General features: G+C 44.5%; 1 protein-coding gene across 5 annotated transcripts in view; it reads left to right on the forward strand.

Moving 5' to 3' along the window:
* LOC149186062 (peptidyl-prolyl cis-trans isomerase FKBP16-4, chloroplastic-like) overlaps positions 1 to 21,564 on the forward strand; it is a 219,715-nt gene that overhangs the window by 99,802 nt on the left and 98,349 nt on the right. The gene's annotated exons all lie outside the window — the stretch shown is intronic.

Below are 21,564 nucleotides of genomic sequence, written 5' to 3' on the forward strand. Positions count from 1 at the left end.
CTATCTGCCTTAGCGTTAACGTTGAGGGAGTCTGTTTTCCTTTTGAAAATACGTTCTGCCTGAAGTGTGAACAGTCAGTTCTGACTTTAATGCTCCTATGTCCCCCAAGAGCGAAGGCGACAATTTCTTATTGTATTTTTAATTCATGTATCTGCACTAAGAAGAATGAATGGATCAATGAGATGACCATAGGAAATCTAAACTTGTCACCACTAGATGCCTTTTTGTTTGGTTTGGTGCTTTTCCAGCCACAGGCAAGTGTCCCTAGGATCAATGTTATCAGAACCGAACTGGTGATCGAACTGAAAAACCTTGTGGACTAGGCACTAATCGGAACCGGACAGGAACCGGTAAAAAACCGGACCAAAAACACACAAAATATTCAAATTTTAAAGAAAATATATATATATGAATCCAAACCATTTATAAACAAATAAGCAAAATTTCTTATTTTTATAGCATGTAAGGGCACACATAACCAAAATAGCATTGAGTGTAATCCATCCCTGAATTGAAAATACATCAACAAATAGGCTCTAGATGGCCTCTAACATCCAAAAAAATCATGCTACAACAAATACCTATATATCATCAAAATCATTGCCTATATTGGGATCTTTGTCATCAATATAACCCTCTAAGCATTAAAATAAGATAGAAAAAACGTAGCATGTCAAGACTTTGTTTGAGTGACAGGTACATTTTTAGTAGAGTCATCATAGAGGAGTTCGACAACCAATTCGACAATCAATGCCACTATCATCAAGTACATAGAGGGATTGGTGCTCTTTATTAAGTACTAGTTCCTTACCCTTCTACATGACAAAATCCAATGGAAACATTGCAATTGCTGCAATCTTGAAATCCTGAAAAAATTGTTAAGTTTGCTGGATTTTGAGTGAAATCTAAAATGCTACTTTCTTCGTATGAAATCCAACTGTTGATTTGGGGTAGCACCAGATGTGCTCTAGCCACGAAAATTGGTGGAGAGGCTAAAGCACATGAGATCTCCAAGACCCAGAAAGGAAATCTAAAATGCTACTTTCTTCGTATGAAATCCAACTGTTGATTTGGGGTAGCACCAGATGTGCTCTAGCCACGAAAATTGGTGGAGAGGCTAAAGCACATGAGATCTCCAAGACCCAGAAAGGATTTGGGCAGATTCTAACCGGTTTGGGAGATATTAAAATAATTAATATTTTAATGGAGTTCCTAAACTCAAGAAAAATAAAATATTAATGAGTATTAATATAAAACTGAGTTAGAATGGTCCAAAAGTCATGGATCAAGCCAAATCTAATCTTAGCCATTGATTAGAGATTTAATCTCGGCCGTTGATGGGCCAACGAGAAAAGTATAAGAGGAGGCTTGAGGTTAGTTGGAGAACACAGCGAGAGAGATCAAGAACTCGATTTTCTGGGGCAGCGTTTGCTGAGGAAATTCAGTGAGTGATCTGAGTTGTAGCTAAGGCCCAGTAAATACATAACAGAGGTAGAGCTAGTACCAGGGGGGATCAGCGTAGAAGCCAGGAGAGGTTGACGCAAAGGCAGCTAGAGGCCATGCAGAGGTAGCCAGGAGCTGCGCAGAGACAAAGAGGGTCAGCGTGTGAGAGACAGAGGCTCCAGAGGCTGATGCAGAGCCCAAAGAGGCTGATGCTGGGCTAGAGAGGCTGACGCTAGGCTAGAGCGGTTGACGTAGGGCCTAGAGGCAGCGTTGGGAGATTTTTCGTGGGACAGATTGGGAGCTGGAGAGCCAAATAGGGTGACGCAGTCCCTATCAGAGTGACGCAGAGCAACAAAAGTTGCATTGTTGTTGTGGGATCGTTATCGGTGGTTTAGGTGGAACATTTGTCTTTGACTGAAAGGTACTACTGCCGAGGGCATTCTCTGTTGGGTGAGCCATTTCTGGCACCCAGGTTGTATTATGAAACTACATAATAATAAAACCCTATGAATAGCTACACCGGTTTTCCTGCATTGGGTTTTCCCAGGGACATTAGTCCAAAAACAACGGTGTCACTTGTGTGCTTGTTTATTTCAGTTGATGATCTATATGTGTTGAAATTTGATACTGTACTTGTATTTATTTTCAGTATTTACATGGTAAATAACTTGTTAATTAATTGAACAAGTAGGAAGAAATAAATCAAATAGTACAAGAAGAATTTCTAATGGTTAGACTTAGAAATTCCAACATGGTATCAGAGCGTGGTTGTAGATCACAGGATCACTGAAGGCATCAACCAAGCAGAGCAGCAATAGCAGAAATAGCTGTCTCGAGTGACAGAAGTTGTTCCTAGCAGAAAGCAGCAAGGAAGGGGTGACGCAGAGAGCCTGCGTCATCAGTTCGAGCGAGGAGGAGGATCAATGCTGAGGTAGAGAGGAGCAGACCTGACCTATGCAGTGCTCGATCATCTTTCTCAGTCAGGAAGGATCGACGCTGTGGCTAGGAGGTGCAGATTTTGCTGGTGCCGAGATTGCGCAGAGCCTAGAGGCTCAGACCTTCAGATTGCTGAGGCATAGGAGGTTGTGGGTGAGTTGCGGAGCGAAGCTAGTTGGGTACTGTGGTCAGAACTGTACCTAACAGGGCAAGACCAAGGAGGACGGAGTTGTTGCCGAGGATTTCTAGCCAATAAATCTAGATCAGTGGTGCAGTTGCACAAACGATCAGAGTGGGGCATCTCGACATTGGCAGAGGGGTTTCCAGAAGGGAAATCGAGGCTCAGAGGGAGTCAAACCGAGAACTTCTAGACGGGAAGTTGAGAGACTCAGCAGGAGTCGATCAGAGGACTTCCAGGAGGGAAGTAGAGAGACTCGAAAGAGTCGAAAGAGGAGCAGCGAAATGGCAGTGAATGGGCTGAGAGATCAGGATAGACTAGATGGAGCCTCCAACTTCGTAGTCTGGAAGGCCAAGATCTTGTCCATTCTAGATAGGTATCGCATCAAGCACTTCGCCTTGAAAACGATAGCGATCCCAGTTGACCCGACTGAAAATGAGAAGTACAAAGAGGCAATGGCCAGGGCTAAGTGCATCATCCTTAACGGGGTCAAGGATCATATGGTACCACATATTGTCGAGAAGGGTATGGCAAATGAGATGTGGGATGCCCTGAAGAAGTTGTATCAGCATACTACTTCCGTGCAGAGGAATATGCTTCTAGAAAAAATCAGCTACGGTCATACCAGATGCATAGGGGAGAGCAAATAGATATCTTCCTCGGGTGATTGACAGAGATCTGGGACCAACTGACTTCCATAGGGGCCACACCGGATGAGGAGATGTTGGTGAGGACTGCATTGAACGCAGTCTCAAAGGACTGGGAGGTATTTGTCCAAAGCTTACTAGGCAGGTCGAACCTTCCGGATTGGGAGGAACTGTGGGCGACTCTTCGTCAATAAGAGATTAGACGGTTAACCAAGGCAGGGAGTAGTGGTAAGGGGGTCAGAATCAAGAAAGAGGAAGAGGAGGATGCTGCTCTAGCATCTTGCAGGAATGCAGGAGAAACGAAAGAAGGGCCTCTCCAAGGTCAAGTGCTTCCACTGTGGGGAATTGGGTCATTATGCGAACCAGTGTCCAAGGAAGAAGAGCAAGGGAGAGGCTTCTGAGACCAAGGCAGTGCCAGCGAGGGCGGGGAAGGAAGTGGAGACAGATGACGACTGTGCCATGAGTGCTCATACGCCACTTGAGAGGAAGTGGGGAGACATTGAGCTGTAGTCAGACGGATTTCAGGCGATGAGGGGCAGGATCCTCGAGGTACCTAACCTCTTGGATTATACCTTGCTACTGGAGCCCTGAAGAGTAGCAGGGCTGGGAGATGTCGGTAGAGACGGATGCGGATGGAGCGACAGAGCGTGCTACAGTGCAGAAGTCTCGGGATAGCGTGAGGTAGCAGTGTGAGATACATGGAGTTGTTGCAGCAACGCATAGGTCAGTAGAGGGAGCACTTGTCAGCGATAAAGGGAACTTCAGCATTGGGAGTGTTTCTAGCCTGACAGGGATGTTAGAATTGGAAGGATCAGTTACTTACTTCTCAGTAACTGAGTTGTAGTGTAGTAGTTAGCAGTGGCAGTGCTATGGGCAGCACAAAGCAACATGATGAGAGGGGATGCAGTGCAGATGCAGCAGTGGCAGTGGCAGAGCCATGGGCAGCAGCATGGATGCAGAGGGAGCTGCGGTACAGATGCAACAGTGGTAGGGCCATGGGCAGCTGTACTGTTGAAGTTTCTAAGTTTACTTAGTTAGAAACCCTCCATGCACTGTATTTGATTTATTCTTACCTACTTGTTCCATTACTTAAAAAGTTATTTACAATGTAAATACTAAAAATAAACACTAGTGCATGCTCAACATATTACAGATCAACAACTAAAAGAAACAGAAACAATCACACCATATGACACCATTATTTTTGGACCAATGTCCCCGGAAAAGCCCAGTGTGGGAAAACTGATGCAGGTATTTGAGGGTTTTCTTATTAAGCAATATCATAGTACAATTTGGGTGCTGAAACTGGCCTACCCAACATAGAATTTCCTTGGCAGTAATACCTCTCAGTTTGAGACAAATCTCCTGGTTGAAACCCCGGATAATCCTTCCGGCAACTCCTCAGCACCAATCTGCCCTAGAAACCCCAGCGTCAACCTTTTCTGGACTGCGTCAGCCCCTCTCTGCGTAGCGCTGGCTCTGCATCACCCCGGATGGGTCTGCATCAGCATTAGGAGGCCCTGCTTTAGCCCTCTGGCCCTCTGCGTCAGCAACGCTGGCCTCTTTGAGGCTCTGCGCAGCTCCCGGCTGCCTTTGCGTGGCCCTAGATGGCTTTGCGTCACTCTCCTTTGCAACTGCGCTGCTCTCCCGACACTATCTCTACCTCTCTGTCTCTGTACTCAATGCCCCTCAGCTGCAACTCCCGATCACTAATTCTATCTCTCTTAGCAAACCCCGCTCTAGAGAATAGAATGACTGATCACTCTGGTGTATTCTCCAAGTGACCCTCAAGCCTCCTCTTATACTTCTCGTTGACACATCAACGACCAAGATTAAGTCCTTAATCGACGGCTAAGATTGGATCTGGCTTGATTCATGTCTTTTGGACCATTCTATCACAATTTTATATTAATCCACATTAATATTTTAATTTCCCTAAGTTTAGACTTAGGGACTCCATTAAAAATATTAATTATTTTAATATGTCCTGAATTGTTTAGAATCTGCCCAAACCCTTTCTAGGTATTAGAGATCTCATGTGCCCCAACCTCTCCACCAAATTTCATGGCTAGAGCACATCCGATGCTACCCCAAATCAACACTCCCTCTTAGCGAGGACTCTGCTCTAGCAATACTCCTCACTGAGTATTACTCTGATCATCCAGCATCGGTCCCTGTGCTGATGTTAGGCCCACTGCCCACCATCCTCTACACTGATGTATCCTGTATTGTTGCCCATGGTTCTTCCTCTGCCACTGCTGCATCTGTACGACAGCTCCCTCTGCGTCCGTGTTGTTGTTGGTCCTTTCTCTCAACTCTGCATCCGCATTGCAACTCCTCTCAACATGTTGCATCGTGCTGCTCACTGCTGCACTACAACTCAGTTACTGAGAAGTAAGTAATTGATCTCCCAACTCTGACCTCGCTGTTGGGCTAGAAACCCTCATGATGCTGAAGTTCCCTCTGCCGCTGACAAGTGCTCCCTTTCTGACCTCTGCGCTGCTGCAACAACTCCCTGCATCTTGCACCATTGCACACCTCTCGGTGTCATCCTGCACTGGTGCAACACTCCTTTGCCTCTCGCACTACTGCAGCCTGCTAGCCTCGCGCTGTCTCGGGACTCCTGCACTATAGCTCTCTCTGCCGCTTCATCTGCATCCATCTCTACCTGACTCAGTCAGTCCTGCTACTCCTCTTTGGGGCTCCCGTAGCAAGGTCTAATCCAAGAGGCTGGGTACCTCGAGGATCCTGCCCCTCATCGCCTGTAGTCCTCCTGGCTACAGTTCGATGTCTCCCCACTTCTTCTCAAGTGGTGCGTGTGCACTCATGGCACAGTCATCGTGTGTCAAAACTTCCTTCTCTGCCGTGCTGGCGTTGCCTTAGTCTTGGAAGACTCTCCCTTACTCTTCTTCCTTGGACACTGGATCGCATAATGACCCAGCTCCCCATAGTGGAAGCACTTGATCTTGGAGTGATCCTTCTTCTTCCGCTTTTCTTGCTTTTCCTCAGATGCTAGGGCAACATCTTCCACCTCTTGCTTGACTTTGATCCCCTTGCTACTACTACCCCGTCTTCGACTGTCGTCTGATCTCTTCCTGGCGAAGAGCCGTCCACATCTCGTCCCAAGTTGGGAGAGTCCCTCTGCCTAGTATACTCTGGACAAATACCTCCCAATCTTTTGAGACAACATTCAGGGCTGTCCTCACCATCAATTCCTGATACGGCGTGGCTTCTACAGCAGTCGACTGATCTCGGATCTCATTCAGTCCTCCGAGGAAGGTGTCAATCAGTTCTCCCTTCTTCATATGATACGACCTCAACTGATTCTCAAGTAGCATTCTTGTCTGCACAGAAGTACGCTGGTACAATTTCTTGAGGGTCTCCCACATCTCATATGCCGTTTCCTTCTCGGCAATGTGCGGTACTACATGGTCCTTAACCCCGTCAAGGATGATGCTCTTGGCCCTCGCCATTGCCTCCTCGTACTTATTGTTATCATTGGGGTCGACTGGGATAGCTATAACCTTCAAGGCGAAGTTCTTGACACAATTTCTGTCAAGTACAGATAAGATTCTGGCCTTCCAGACTGCGAAGTTCGACGCTCCGTCCAGTCTATCCTGGTCTCTTACTCCGTGTAGTTCCATAATGCTCTTCTACTTCCCTCCTGGAAGTTCCCTGTTCGACTCCTCCGAGTCTCTACTTCCCGTCTGGAAGTTCTCTCTTGAACTCCCTCCGAGTCCCGATTTCCCTCCTGCAAATCCTCCTGCCGTTGTGTTGAAGTTTCTAAGTTTACTTAGAAAACCTCCATGCACTTTATTGGATTTATTCCTACTTAATTGTTATTTTACTTAACAAGTTATTTACAATGTAAATACTGAAAATAAACACTAGTGCATATGCTCAACATATTACAGATCAACAACTAAAAGAAACGGAAACAAACACGCCATATGACACCATTATTTTTGGACTAACGTCCCTAGCAAAACCCAATGTGGGAAAACCGGTGCAGCTATCTGACGGTTTTCTTATTAAGCAATATCAGATTACAATTTGGGTGCTGAAACTGGCCTACCCAATAGAGAATTTCCTTGGCAGTAATACCTCTCAGTTTTTGACAAATCTCTTGGCTGAAACCTCGGATAATCCTTCCGGCAGCTACTCAGCACCAATCTGCCCCAGAAACCTCAGCGTCAGCCTCTCTCTGGATTGCGTCAACCCCTCTGCCTCACGCTGGCCCTGCGTCACCCCGGATGGGTCTGCGTCAGCCCTCGGAGGCCCTGCGTTAGCCCTCTGACCCTCTGCATCAGCAACGCTGACCTCTTTGAGGTTCTGCGCAACTCCCAGCTGCCTCTTTGTGGCCCTGCATGAGCCCTGGCTGGCTCTGCGTCACTCTCCTTGGCTACTGTGCCGCTCTCCCGGCATTATCTCTGCCTCTTTGTCTCTCTGTACTCAAATGCCCCTCAGTTGCATCTCCCGATCACTAATTCTATCTCTCTTAGCAAACCCAGCTCTAGAGAATAGATGACTGATCACTCTGGTGTGTTCTCCAAGCGACCCTCAAGCCTCCTCTTATACTTTCCCTGTTGACATATCAATGACCGAGATTAAACCCCTAATCAACGGCTAAGATTAGATCTGGCTTGATCCATGTCTTTTTGACCATTCTAACACAGTTTCATATTAATTCCCATTAATGTTTTATTTTCCCTAAGTTTAGACTTAGTGACTCCATTAAAAATATTAATTATTTTAATATCTCCTGAACTGTTTAGAATCTTCCCAAACCCTTTCTGGATATTGGAGATCTCATGTGCGCCAACCTGTCCACCAAATTTCGTGGCTAGAGCACTTCCGATGCTACGCCAAATCAACACTCTCTCTTAGCGAGGACTATGCTCCAGCAATACTCCTCACTGAGTATTACTTTGATCATCCACCATCGGTACCTGTGCTGATGCTAGGCCTGCCTGCCCAACATCCTCTGCATTGTTGTATCCTGAACTGCTGCCCATGGTTCTGCTACTGCCACTGCTGCATCTGTACGACAGCTCCCACTGCATCCGTGCTGCTGCTGGTCCTTTCTCCCAACACTGCATCCGCACTGCACCTCCTCTCATCATGTTGCATCGTGCTGCCCACTGCTGCAATGCAACTCAGTTACTGAGAAGTAAGTAACTAATCTCCCTACTTGACCTCTCCGTTGGGGCTAGAGACACCCACTGATGCTGAAGCTCCTTCTGCCGCTGACAAGTGCTCCCTCTTTGACCTCTGCGCTGCTGCAACAACTCCCTGCATCTCGCTCCGTTGCACACCTCTCTGTGCCATCCTGCACTGGTGCAACACTCTCGTGCCTCTGGCATCGCTGCAGTCTGCTAGCCTTGCGTTGTCTCGGGACTCCTGCACTGTAGATCTCTCTGCCGCTCCATCTACATCCGTTTCTACCCACATCAACCAGTCTTGCTACTCCTCGTCAAGGCTTCTGTAGCAAGGTCTAATCCAAGAGGCTGGGTACCTCGAGGACCCTGCCCCTCATCGCCTGTAGTCTGTTTGACTACAGCTCGATGTCTCCCCACTTCTTCTCAAGTGGCGCATGTGCACTAATGGCACAATCATTGTATGTCAAAACTTCCTTCTCTGCACGTGCTGGCATTGCCTTAGTCTCGGAAGACTCTCCCTTATTCTTCTTCCTTGGACACTGGGTCGCATAATGACCCAGCTCCCCATAGTGGAAGCACTTGATCTTGGAGAGATCTTTCTTCTTTCGCTTTTCCTGCTTTCCCTCAGATGCTAGGGCCACATCTTCCTCCTCCTGCTTGACTTTGATCCCCTTGCTGCTGCTACCCATCTTCGACTGTCGTCTGATCTCTTCCTGGTGAAGAGTTGCTCACATCTCGTCCCAAGGTGGGAGAGTCCCTCTGCCTAGTATACTCTGGACAAATACCTCCCAGTTTTCTGAGACAGCATTCAGGCCTGTCCTCACCATCAGCTCCTGATCCGGTGTCGCCTCTGTAGCAGTCAATTGATCTCGGATCTCATTCAGTCCTCCGAGGAAGGTGTCAATCGGTTCTCCCTTCTTCATTTGATATGACCTCAACTGATTCTCAAGCAACATTCCTCTGTGCATAGAAGTATGTTGGTACAACTTCTTGAGAGCCTCCCACATCTCAAATGCCATTTCCTTCTTGGCTATGTGTGGTACTACATGATCCTTGGCCCCATTAAGGATGATGCTCTTGGCCCTCGCCATTGCCTCTTTGTACTTGTCATTATCATTGGGGTCAACTGGGATAGCTATTACCTTCAAGGTGAAGTTCTTGACACGATTCCTGTCAAGTACAGATAAGATTCTGGCCTTCCAGACTGCGAAGTTCGACGCTCCGTCCTGTCTATCATGGTCTCTTACTCCGTGTAGTGCCATGATGATCCTCTACTTACCTCCTGGAAGTTCTCTGTTTGACTCCTTTGAGTCTCTACTTCCGGTCTAGAAGTTCTCTTCTGGACTCCCTATGAGTCCTGATTTCCCTCCTGGAAATCCTTTTGCTGTTGTCGAGATGCCCCCTACTATGATCGTCTTGTGCAACCGCACCACTAATCCAGATTCCTCGGCTAGAAAACCTCAGTAGCAACTCCTCTGGCCTTGCTCTGTCAGGTACTGTTCTGACTACAGTACCTCACCAGCTCCACTCTGCAATATTTCTGCAGCCTTCTAAACCCTCGCAACATGAAGGTGAGAGCTCCTAGGCTCTGCGCAATCTTGACACCAGCAACCCGACCTCCTCAGCCAACTGTGTCAGCCTTCCTAGCTACTGCGTGGCTCTACGTGAGGTTCCCTTTGCCTCCTTAGCTTCTGCGCTGCCTCTTCTTGGCTCACCCTTGATGGTGCAGACACTGTGTCACCCTTCCCTTGTTGCTGCTCTGTTAGAAACAACTTCTGTCACCTCGAGACAGTTGTTTTCTGTTGTTATTGCTCCGCTCGGCTGATGTCCTTAGTCCTCCTGTGATTTGCAATCATGCTCTGATACCATGTTGAAGTTTCTAAGTTTACTTAGTTAGAAAACATCCATGCACTTTATCTGATTTATTCCTACCTACTTGTTATTTTACTTAACAAGTTATTTACAATGTAAATACTGAAAATAAACACTAGTGCATGCTCAAGATATTACAGATCAACAACTAAAAGAAACAGAAACAAACACACCATATGACATCATTATTTTTGGACTAATGTCCCCAGAAAAACCCAATGTGGGAAAACCGGTGCAACTATCTAAGGGTTTTCTTAATAAGCAATATCAGAGTACAATCTGGGTGCCGAAACTCGCCTACCCAATAGAGAATTTCCTTGGCAGTAATACCTCTCAGTTTTTGACAAATCTCCTGGCTAAAACCTCGGATAATCCTTCTGGCAGCTACTCAGCACCAATCTGCCCGAGAAACCCCAACGTCAGCCTCTCTTTGGACTGCGTCAGCCCCTATTTGCCTCACGTTGGCCTTGCGTCACCCCAGATGGGTCTGCATTAGCCCTGGGAGGCCTTGTGTCAACCCTCTGGCCCTTCGTGTCAGCAACGCTGGCCTCTCTGAGGCTCTGCGCAGCTCTCGACTGCCTCTGCGTGAGCCCTGGCTGGCTTTGCGTCACTCTCCTTGGCTACTGCGCTGCTCTCCTGGCACTATCTCTGCCTCTCTGTCTCTCTATACTCAAATGCCCCTCAGCTGCATCTCCCGATCACTAATTCTATCTCTCTTAGCAAACCCCGCTCTAGAGAATAGAATGACTGATCACTCTGGTGTGTTCTCCAAGTGACCCTCAAGCCTCCTCTTATACTTTTCCTGTTGACATATCAACGGCCGAGATTAAGTCCCTGATCAATGGCTAAGATTAGATCTGGCTTGATCCATGTCTTTCGAACCATTCTAACACAGGGTCATGTTAATTCTCATTAATATTTTATTTTCCGTAAGTTTAGTCTTAGGGACTCCATTAAAAATATTAATTACTTTAATATCTCCTGAATTGTTTAGAATCTGCCCAAACCCTTTCTGGGTATTGGAGATCTCATGTGCCCCAACCTCTCCACCTAATTTCGTGGCTAGAGCACATCCGATGCTACCCCAAATCAACACGTTGTCGAGATGCCCCCTACTCTGATTGTCTTGTGCAACCGCACCACTGATCCACGTTCCTCGGCTAGAAACCCTCGGTAGCAACTCCCTCCTCTTGGCCTTGCTCTGTCAGGTACTGTTCTGACTACAGTACCTCACCATCTCCACTCTGCAATATTCCCACAACCTTCTAAACCCCAGCAACATGAAGGTGAGAGCTCCTAGGCTCTGCGCAGTTCCGACACCAGCAACCCGACCTCCTCAGCGAACTGTGTCAGCCAGCTTCTGCATGGCTCTGCGTGAGGCTCCCTTTGCTTCCTTAGCCTTTGCACTGCCTCTTCCTGGCTCACCCTTGATGAAGCAGGCACTGCGTCACCCTCCCCTTTTTGCTGCTCTGTAAGAAACAACTTTTGTCACCTCGGGAAAGATGTTTTCCGTTGCTATTAGTCTGCTCGGCTGATGTCCTCAGTCCTCCTGTGATCTGCAATCACACTTTGATACCATGTTGAAGTTTCTAAGTTTACTTAGTTAGAAACCCTCCATGCACTTTATCTGATTTATTCCAATCTACTTGTTCCGTTACTTAACAAGTTATTTACAATGTAAACACTGAAAATAAACACTAGTGCATGCTCAACATATTACAGATCAACAACTGAAAGAAACAGAAACAATCACACCATATGACACCAATATTTTTGGACCAATGTCCCCAGAAAAACCTAATGTGGGAAAGCGGTGCAACTTTTGAGGGTTTTCTTATTAAGCAATATCATAGTACAATCTTGGTGCCAAAATTGGCCTACTCAACAGAGAATTTCCTTGGCAGTAATACCTCTCAGTTTGAGACAAATCTCCTGGCTAAAACCCTGGATAATCCTTCCGGCAGCTCCTCAGCGCCAATCTGCCCCAGAAACCCCAACATCAGCCCTTTTTGGACTGCGTCAGCCCCTCTCTGCCCAGCGCTGGCTCTGCGTCACCCCGAATGGGTCTGCGTCAACCTTAGGAGGCCCTGCGTCAACCCTCTGGCCCTCTGCGTCAGCAACACTGGCCTCTCTGAGGCTTTGCGTAGCTCCTGGCTGCCTCTGCATCACTCTCCCTAGCTACTGCGCTGCTCTCTCGGCACTATCTCTGCCTCTCTGTCTCTCTGTATTCAATGCCCTTCAGATGCAACTCCTGATCACTAATTCTATCTCTCTTAGCAAACCCCGCTCTAGAGAATAGAATCACTGATCACTCTGGTGTATTCTCCAAGTGACCCTCAAGCCTCCCTTATACTTTTCTCGTTGACACATCAATGACCGAGTTTAAGTCCTTAATCGACGGCTAAGATTAGATCTGGCTTGATGCATGTCTTTTGGACCATTCTAACACAGTTTTATATTAATCCACATTAATATTTTAATTTCCCTAAGTTTAGACTTAGGGACTCCATTAAAATATTAATTATTTTAATATCTCCTGAATTGTTTAGAATCTGCCCAAACCATTTCTGGGCATTGGAGATCTCATGTGCCCCAACCTCTCCACCAAATTTCGTGGCTAGAGCACATCCGATGCTACCCCAAATCAACAAGTACAGGGTGCAAGTAGTGTAGAGGATGTTGGGCGGGGAGGCCTAGCATCAACACAAGGACCGATGTTGGATGATCAGGGTGATACTCAGTGAGGAGTATTACTAGAGCACAGTCCTCACTAAGAGGGAGTGTTGATTTTGAGTAGCATTGGATGTGCTATAGCCACGAAAATTGGTGGAGAGGCCCAAGCACATGAGATCTCCAAGACTCAGAAAGGGTTTGGGCAAATTCTAACTGGTTTGGGAGATATTAAAATAATTAATATTTTAATGGAGTTCCTAAGTCTAAACTTAGGAAAAATAAAATATTAATGAGTATTAATAGAAAACTGGGTTAGAATGGTCCAAAAGTCATGGATCAAGCCAAATCTAATCTTAGCTATTGATTAGAGATTTAATCTCGGTCGTTGATGGACCAACGAGAAAAGTATAATAGGAGGCTTGAGGGTCAGTTGGAGAACACACCGAGAGAGATCAAGAACTCGATTTTCTGTGGTAGGGTTTGTTGAGGGAATTGAGTGAGTGATCTGAGTTGCAGCTGAGGGGTAGTGAATACATAACAAAGAGGCAAAGTTAGTACCAGGAGGATCAGCGCAGAAGCCGGGAGAGGTTGATGCAGAGGCAGCTAGAGGCCACCTAGAGGCAGCCAGAGGCCACGCAGAGGTAGCCAGGAGCTGCGCAGAGCCAAAGAGGGCTAGTGTGTGAGATGTAGAGGCTCTAGAGGCTGACGCAGAGCCTAGAGAGGTTGACGCTGAGCTAGAGAGGCTGACACAGGGCCTAGAGGCAGCGCTGGGAGATTTTTCGTGATATAGACTAAGAGCTAGAGAGCCGGATAGGATGATGCAGTCCCTATCAGAGTGACGATGAGCAGTAGACGCTGCATTGTTGTTGTGGGATCGTTCATCTGGTGATTTAGCCGAGATATCTGTCTCCGACTAAGAGGTGCTATTGTCGAGGGCATTCTTTGTTGGGTGAGCCATTTCTGGCACCTAGGTTGTATTATGAAACTGCATAATAATAAAACCCTCTGAATAGCTGCAATTGTTTTCCCGCATTGGGTTTTTCCAGGGACATTAGTCCAAAACAGTGTTGCGGGGGAGCGCCCCCCCTCCCCCTCCTCGATCCCGCTCCCAATCCGCGCTTCGGGCGGGATCAACTCAGGAGCGGGTCGAGAGCGTGCTCCTGAAATCGGGAGTGGAGACACGCGGAAAAAAAATAGTTGGGCAGAAAAAAAATGTTTTTATGGAAATAAAGTGAGGGAGGGAGGGAGGAAGGGTTTAATAGACCCTCCCTCATTTCATTTCATCATTGTAATGAGTGAGAGTGAGTGAGATTGAGAGAGGGTGAGAGTGAGAGAGAGCAAGAGAGATCGAGGAGCAAGGAGAGAGCAAGAGAGAGCAAGGAGCAAGGAGCAAGAGAGTGAGAGAGCAAGAGAAAGCAAGGAGCAAGGGGAGATTGAAGAGCTTGCAAGGGGAGATTGGACGCCAAAGAGGTAGGCTCTACAATATTGAATAGAGTGTCTAGCAATTTTTTTTAATGTTTATTCCTAAATAAATAAATAAATTTTTCTTTATTTCCCATTCCCATTCCCATTCCATTTTTTAAAATTTTGCAGATTCAAAACTTCAAATTTCAAAAATCATGGTTATATTTCTTGGCATTTTTTTCTTCTTGGTTCCTTTTTTGGTTATTATGGTGCTGGAGAGTAGAAAAAGAAGGGTTGAAATTGAAAATGAAGAAGGGGATGAAGAAGGGGGGCATAGTGGATTTGATGAAAACCCCGGTGAGGAGGCGTTGGAGGAGAGTGAACATGAGTCAACTCAAAAAATTAAACAAGACCAAACCCCATTGTGGAAATATGTTAACAGGCCTGAAGCAGGAAAAGGGGGTGGAACCACCAAATTTAATTGCCCCCAATGCAACAATAATTACACAGGTTCATACATCCGTGCCAGAAAACACCTCTGCTGGAAAATGCCATGGGATGGAGATAAACAAATAGGAATCAAAACTTGTATAGGAGTGTCAGCAGCAGATAGAGCCAAATACATAAGGGAAGAGGAGGAAGCCCAATACAAATCTAAAAAATCAAAGGGTTTCTTTGAACCAAGCTCACAATCACATGCACAAAGAGCTCCTTCAACATCCTCCCAAGGCAGTGGATATGGAGGCACAAGGTCACCAGGTTTAAGGCATAGAAACATATCAAATTTCCTTGATGAAGGGTGTAGGAATGATGTGGATTCAAAAGTTTACAGGTTTCTTTATGCATGTGGGATACCATTCAATGTTCTTCGCTCACCTTATTGGCACGAAATGGTTTTTGTCATAAATGATGCCCCTAAAGGATACAAGAGCCTTGGGTATGACAAGGCAAGAACCGTTGGACTTGATCATGAAAAAGCAAAAATATCACATTCTTTGAATAGAATGACAAGTTCTTGGACTAACCATAGGGTGTCCATTGTATCTGATGGATGGAAAAATGTAAAAGGCAAGTCATTGATAAATGTTCTTGCTGTGTCTGTTAGTGGTGCCATCTTTCTTTCAGCATATGATTACTCAGACAAGTTCAAGACCGGCATCAACATTGCAGAACCATTACTTGCAACAATTGACCATATTGGGCCATACAATGTCATCCAAGTCATCACTAATAATGCTCCTAATTGTAAGGCAACATGAGCAATTATTGAGGATAAATACCCCAACATGTTTTGGTCTGGGTGTTTGGTTCACACAATGAACCTTTTGATGCATGATATTGTTAAGAACAAAAACGAACAATACAAATGGATTGGTGATTTGTACAAGAAAGGCAAACAAATGATAAAATTTATTACAAATCATAGCAATACCCACGGCCTTTTCCGCAGTCACTCAAGATTGGAGTTGTTTAAGATTGCGAGGACTAGATTTGGTAGCTATTACCTCACCTTCAGGCGCCTTTTGAAGGTAAGAGAGTCATTGGCTAGCATGCTATCAAGTCCACACTAGCAGGTATTAAAGGAAAGGGCTACAAATGCAGCTGATAGGCAAGGTTTTGAACAGGTGGAGGAGGCTGCTCTTGATGGTATGTTTTGGGCATGTGTGAGGCAAATATTGGATTTCACCAAGCCCATTTATCACATGATTTGGTTTGCAGATACAGATAAACCAGTGATTGGCGAGGTGTATGAGCAGATGGATACCATGTTGGGGCAAATAAAAGATATTGTTCATAACGATGATCCCAACTTGTATACATTGATTCACGATTGTGTGTGTATACGGTGGGATAAACTTAATGTTCCACTACATTGCTTGGCGTATATCCTTACGCCAAAATACTACTCTACATCTTGGTTGGGCCAACCTGCACTAGGGGGTGGGGTTAGGGCCAAACCCTATATAGATGAGGAGGTATCTACAGGATATTTGCAAGCATTAGAAAAGTTGATACTTGACAAGGAGGAATGTGCTAGTGCGCGTCTTGAAATAGGCAGATACTTCAGTTGCACTGGTTTGTTTGGTACCTTTCATGCAATGGAAGATAGAGACAGATTTGATGCTCTCACATGGTGGGAATCATATGGCGGCCATGGACTTTTGCCAAAATTGGCAAAAAAAGTTCTTTCACAGGTTGTAAATACTTCTTCTACAGAGAGGTGTTGGAGCACCTACAACTTCATACATAATGTGAAAAGAAACAGACTCAATGAAAACCGGGCAGAAAGCTTGATTTATGTGCACTATAACTTGAGGTTGTTGAGTCATTACTGTGATTGGGCTTATGAGGATCCAACATATAAAATTTGGGACAACCGCCCAGAGGATGATAATTTGGAGGATGGCACTATACATCTTGAAGAACTGGAAGCGGAACTTATAAGAGAGGAAGATGAAGCAATAACCATGCCACCTCCACCATCCAGTAGCAGTGTTCGAGTTTCGAGTCTTGTTCCTTTGCTGTCGCCGCCTCCATCTACACCCTCACGTGGAGGGCATGTGCCTTCTGGTTCTGGTTGTCGGTCTGTGCGGGAGACTCCTAGAAGACCATCACGACCTACTCATACATTAGACACTTCTCGTGGCAAGGGCCACATGTAGTAGTAGATAAGAGATTTACAGTTTACTTGTCTTTTCTAGTTTCTATTAGTTTTCATAACTGTTGAGTCTTGACTCTTTCATATCATAATGATATTTTTTGTAAACAATATATGACTGTGACAATTTAAGTTTGAAGTTTGATGTTGGCAATTATAACTCATTGGTAATGATTCTGAATTATGAATATGATGCTTCGTGAAAGTTGTTTCATTTCATTTCATAATTCATTTTATAACATTTCATTTCATGTTAAATATTATTTCTTGTAATGGTTAAAGTTTAAAGTTTAAAGTTTAAACTTAGCTTACAAGTACAACTTTGGTGATCAACGATGATAAATGTTACATATTGAATTTTCAATTTTGAAAGCTTGAAGTTGAAACTTTAAGATTGATGAATCATGATTCACGAGACTCAATATGTTGTATGTTACTAACTTGTGGACGTGGTTGATGAAGATTATAACTTCTAGATGATTGATGTTATATGGTTGATGGTTCAATGATCAATCTATTTTTTTTTATGTTCTTTTATATCTAATTCATCATTTTACATGTTTTTGTTGACATATATGTATCAATATATATATATATATATATCGCTCTGGAATTCGCTCCCAAACCGGGAGCTTTTGAAAATGTCACTCCCGCTCCTGTTTTCGCTCTCGCTCCCAAGTAACACTGGTCCAAAAACAACGGTGTCACTTGTGTGCTTGTTTCTTTCGGTTGATACTTGTATTTATTTTCAGTATTTACATTGTAAATAACTTGTTAAGTAATTGAACAAGTAGGAAGAAATAAATCAGATAGTACAGGAATAATTTCTAATGGTTAGACTTAGAAATTCCAATGCCAACGAGGTTGGAACCACTCTCAAACATCCTGAGTCATTTCATGGTAATGTTAAAAATTTAAGTAAAATGATGCAAATGAAAAATTAAGGAGAATGCCATTTTTACTTCAAGAATTTAACATTACCATGAATTGCATAACAATAATAGGACCATAGGCTGGAATATTAGGCTAAGGACCATAGGCTGGAATATTAAGCTAAGGACCATAGGCTTGAATATTAGGCTCGCCTAGGGTAGAATTATAAGTGGGCCAACAAAATGAAAAAACCATAAAATAGAAAAAATAGGTAAATTTTACGCTGACCTGGTAAGGCACAAACCACATGGAATTGGTCTTGAATTGGTTGGTTCAGTGGAATAGGTACCGAACCGGCCTATTCCAATTTAGAGGCCTAGTTTGGACCGGTTTTTGGCCAAAAACGACCAGACCGGTCGGTTCCACTGGTTTCAGTCCGGTTTTGATAACATTGCCTAGGATGTGTGTGCGCGCTTGTTTGTATATAAATATGCATGTAAAGCTGAAACTAATCAACACACTACATTGCCCTTAAAACACCCAAAGCACTCAAGAACAATGATCAATATATCAATTCAATTTGGAGGGTAATTTCTTAATAAAAATTACAACAACAGTGGTTGATTTTTTGTGTAGCATCGGGAGGTATTCCTGCATGCCTAAGTTGGTCTAGAGGAATTATGAAAAAAAGTTTAAACGAAAAATTAGATTTTTGAATGACAAGTCGGCCCAAAAAAGTCAAGTCAATCTACGAGAGTGAAGGGACATGTCCCTTGGGTTATTTCACCCCATTCGACTAGTATAAATAGATGATGTGACATCTCGTTTTTCTCCACCAAGTGTGAATTTCTTCTCTCTCCATCATTTTCTTATCTCTCTTGGACATCTGCACATGTGGAGAAAGAAGGACAAGTTTCACTGATTTGACCGAATTGATTTTACCTTCTGTTTGATCACGCTGTTTGCCATGTTTTGACCACAGAACAGGTTGAGTTTGATTGCACATGAAAAGAGTTGACCACAACATTGAATTGACTGTAGGTACGAGTTGACCGCAGGTCTGAGTTTACCACATGTCTGAGTTGACTGCAAAAGTTGACTGTAGGTCCGAGTTGATCGCAGGCTACAGGTTGACCAGTGCTGATTATGACTGGTTTTGACCAATGATGACTTGCTGAAGATTGAATAGGTTTCACTGGTATTTTTGACTTGGATATTGGCACTTATTTCTACACAAATTGGATTTGTAAACCTTGCTGAAGAATAATTTCTCCTAAGAAAAATTGCTGGGTTTTCTCCTAAGATTGGGTTTCTCATGGTAAAATTTGTTGTCTCTATTGTTCATGGCTGTCTTTCCATGATCTTTACTGTTTCTGCTGCATTTACTGTTGAGATTTTCTGAAGTGTAATTATTCAATGATATTAGTGGAATAAATATTGGTTGGAAAATCATTAGGAAGTAATTATCAGATTAGAAAAGCGTATTTGGTTGTTCATCTTGTAGAAAATTCAACAACAATTAGATGAAGGAACAAGAAAGAATATGCATTATGAGTGAAAGAACAATTCAAACAAGTGTATAGGAATGATAACAAAATCCTTGTAGCATGATTGCTCTCAAGAAACAAACACGAAACTCAAAGAGCTAGGAAAAAGCATAGTTGAATTCATTTGATATATTAATGAAGAGTTATACATTAACTATAAACATTAATAGATGAGGTACTTCCCTTTCAATCTTTGGCATGTAGTAGTGGAGAATGCTATCAAGTTTGGAATTAATGAGGAATGGTGGTGTAGAGCTCTTGTAAACTGTAAGAAGGAATCTAACCCCATGTACCACTATCTTCAACACTTCTTTATAGGAAGCAAGGGAGGATAAATTGTATTAATTGCACCCAGTGGAACTAAAAATTTGCAGGAAATGGTTTGCTACAACAAAGCCTTACTGCAAATATGCACAATAAAGCTATATACTGTTATTTTTGAGTAGCTTGTGCTGATTTGGGGTAGCATTGGATGTGCTCTAGCCACGAAAATTGGTAGAGAGGCTAAGGCACATGAGATCTCCAATACCCAAAAATGGTTTGGGAAGATTCTAAGCAGTTTGGGAGATATTAAAATAATTAATATTTTTAATGGAGTTCCTAAGTCTAAACTTAGGGAAAATAAAATATTAATGTGAATTAATATAAAACTGTGTTAGAATGGTCCAAAAGTCATGGATCAAGCTAGATCTAATCTTAGCCGTTGATTAGAGACTTAATCTCGGCCATTGATTTGTCAACGAGAAAAGTATAAGAGGAGGCTTGAGGGTCACTTGGAGAACACACCGAGAGATCAAGATTTCGACTTTCTGGGGCTGAGTTTGCTGAGAAAGTTGAGAGAGTGATCAGAGTTGCAGTTGAGGGGCAGTGAATACAGAAGCAGAGAGGCAGAGATAGCACCGGGAGGATCAGCGCAATAGCCAGAGAGAGGGACGCAAAAGTAGCCAAGGGTTCACGCAGAGCCAGCTAGGGCTCACGCAGAGGCAGCCAGGAGTTGCGCAGTGCCTCAAAGGGCCAGCGTGGGTGATGCAGAGGGCCAAAGGACTAGTGCAGTGACTCCAGAGGTTGACGCAAGCGAAGCCAGATTGACGCTGGGCTAACATTGGCCCAGAGAGAGGCTGACGCAGTCCCTACAGGCTGATGTTGCGGTTTCGTGGGGCAGATTGGAGCTGTGGAGCTGCCAGAGTGTTTATCCAGGGATTAAACCGGAATATCTTCTTCCGAGTAGAGAGGTACTACTGTCGAGATTTTTCTCTGTTGGGTGAGCCGGATTTGACACCCAGATTGTATTTTCTAAACAAGCTGCACTGGTTTTCCCGCATTGGGTTTTTCTGGGGACATTGGTCCAAAAACAACAGTGTCACTTGTTTGCTTGTTTTTGTTTCCTTCAGTTGATGATCTGTAATGTGTTGAGCATGCACTTGTATAAATTTCCAGTGTTTACATGGTATTTAACTTGTTAATTAACAAAACAAGTAGGTAGGAATAAATCAGAAATTACATGAAGGGTTTTTAACGGGTTAGACTTAGAAATTCCAACATGGTATTAGAGCGTGGTTGCAGATCATAGGAGAACTGAGGACATCAGCTGAGCAGAGTAACAACAGTAGAAAACAGCTGTTCCGAGTAACAAAAGTTGTTCCTAGCAGAGTAGCAGCAAGGAAGGGGTGACACAGTGCTTGCGTCATCAAGATTGAGCCAGGAAGAGGCGGCACAGAGGCTCATGCATAGGCCAAGAGGGCTGACGCAGTTGGCTGAGGAAGCTGACTTGTCGGTGCCGGGATTGCACAGAGCCTAGGAGCTCTAACCTTTAGTTTGTTAGGGTTTAGGAGGATGTGGGTAAGTTGCAGAGTGGAGCTGGTGGGGTACTGTAGTTAGAACAATACCTAACAGGGCAAGACCAAGGAGGAGGGAGTTGCTACCGAGGGTTTCTAGCCAAGAAATCCGGATCAGTAGTGCAGCTGCAATAACGATCAGAGTGGGGGCATCTCGACATAGGTAGAAGGGTTTCCAGGAGGGAAATCAAGGCTCAGAGAGAGTCACACCAAGAACTTCTCGGAGGGAAGTAGAGGAGCAACGAGATGGCAGTGAACGGGGTAAGAGACCAGGACAGACTAGATGAAGCCTCAAACTTCGTGGTCTGGAAGGCCAGAATCCTATCTGTTCTAGACAG

The sequence above is a fragment of the Pinus tabuliformis genome, chromosome 3_1 (assembly GCF_031772625.1).
Source record: "Pinus tabuliformis cultivar Carrire ecotype Pingquan chromosome 3_1, CPIR1, whole genome shotgun sequence".
NCBI lineage: Eukaryota > Viridiplantae > Streptophyta > Pinopsida > Pinales > Pinaceae > Pinus > Pinus tabuliformis.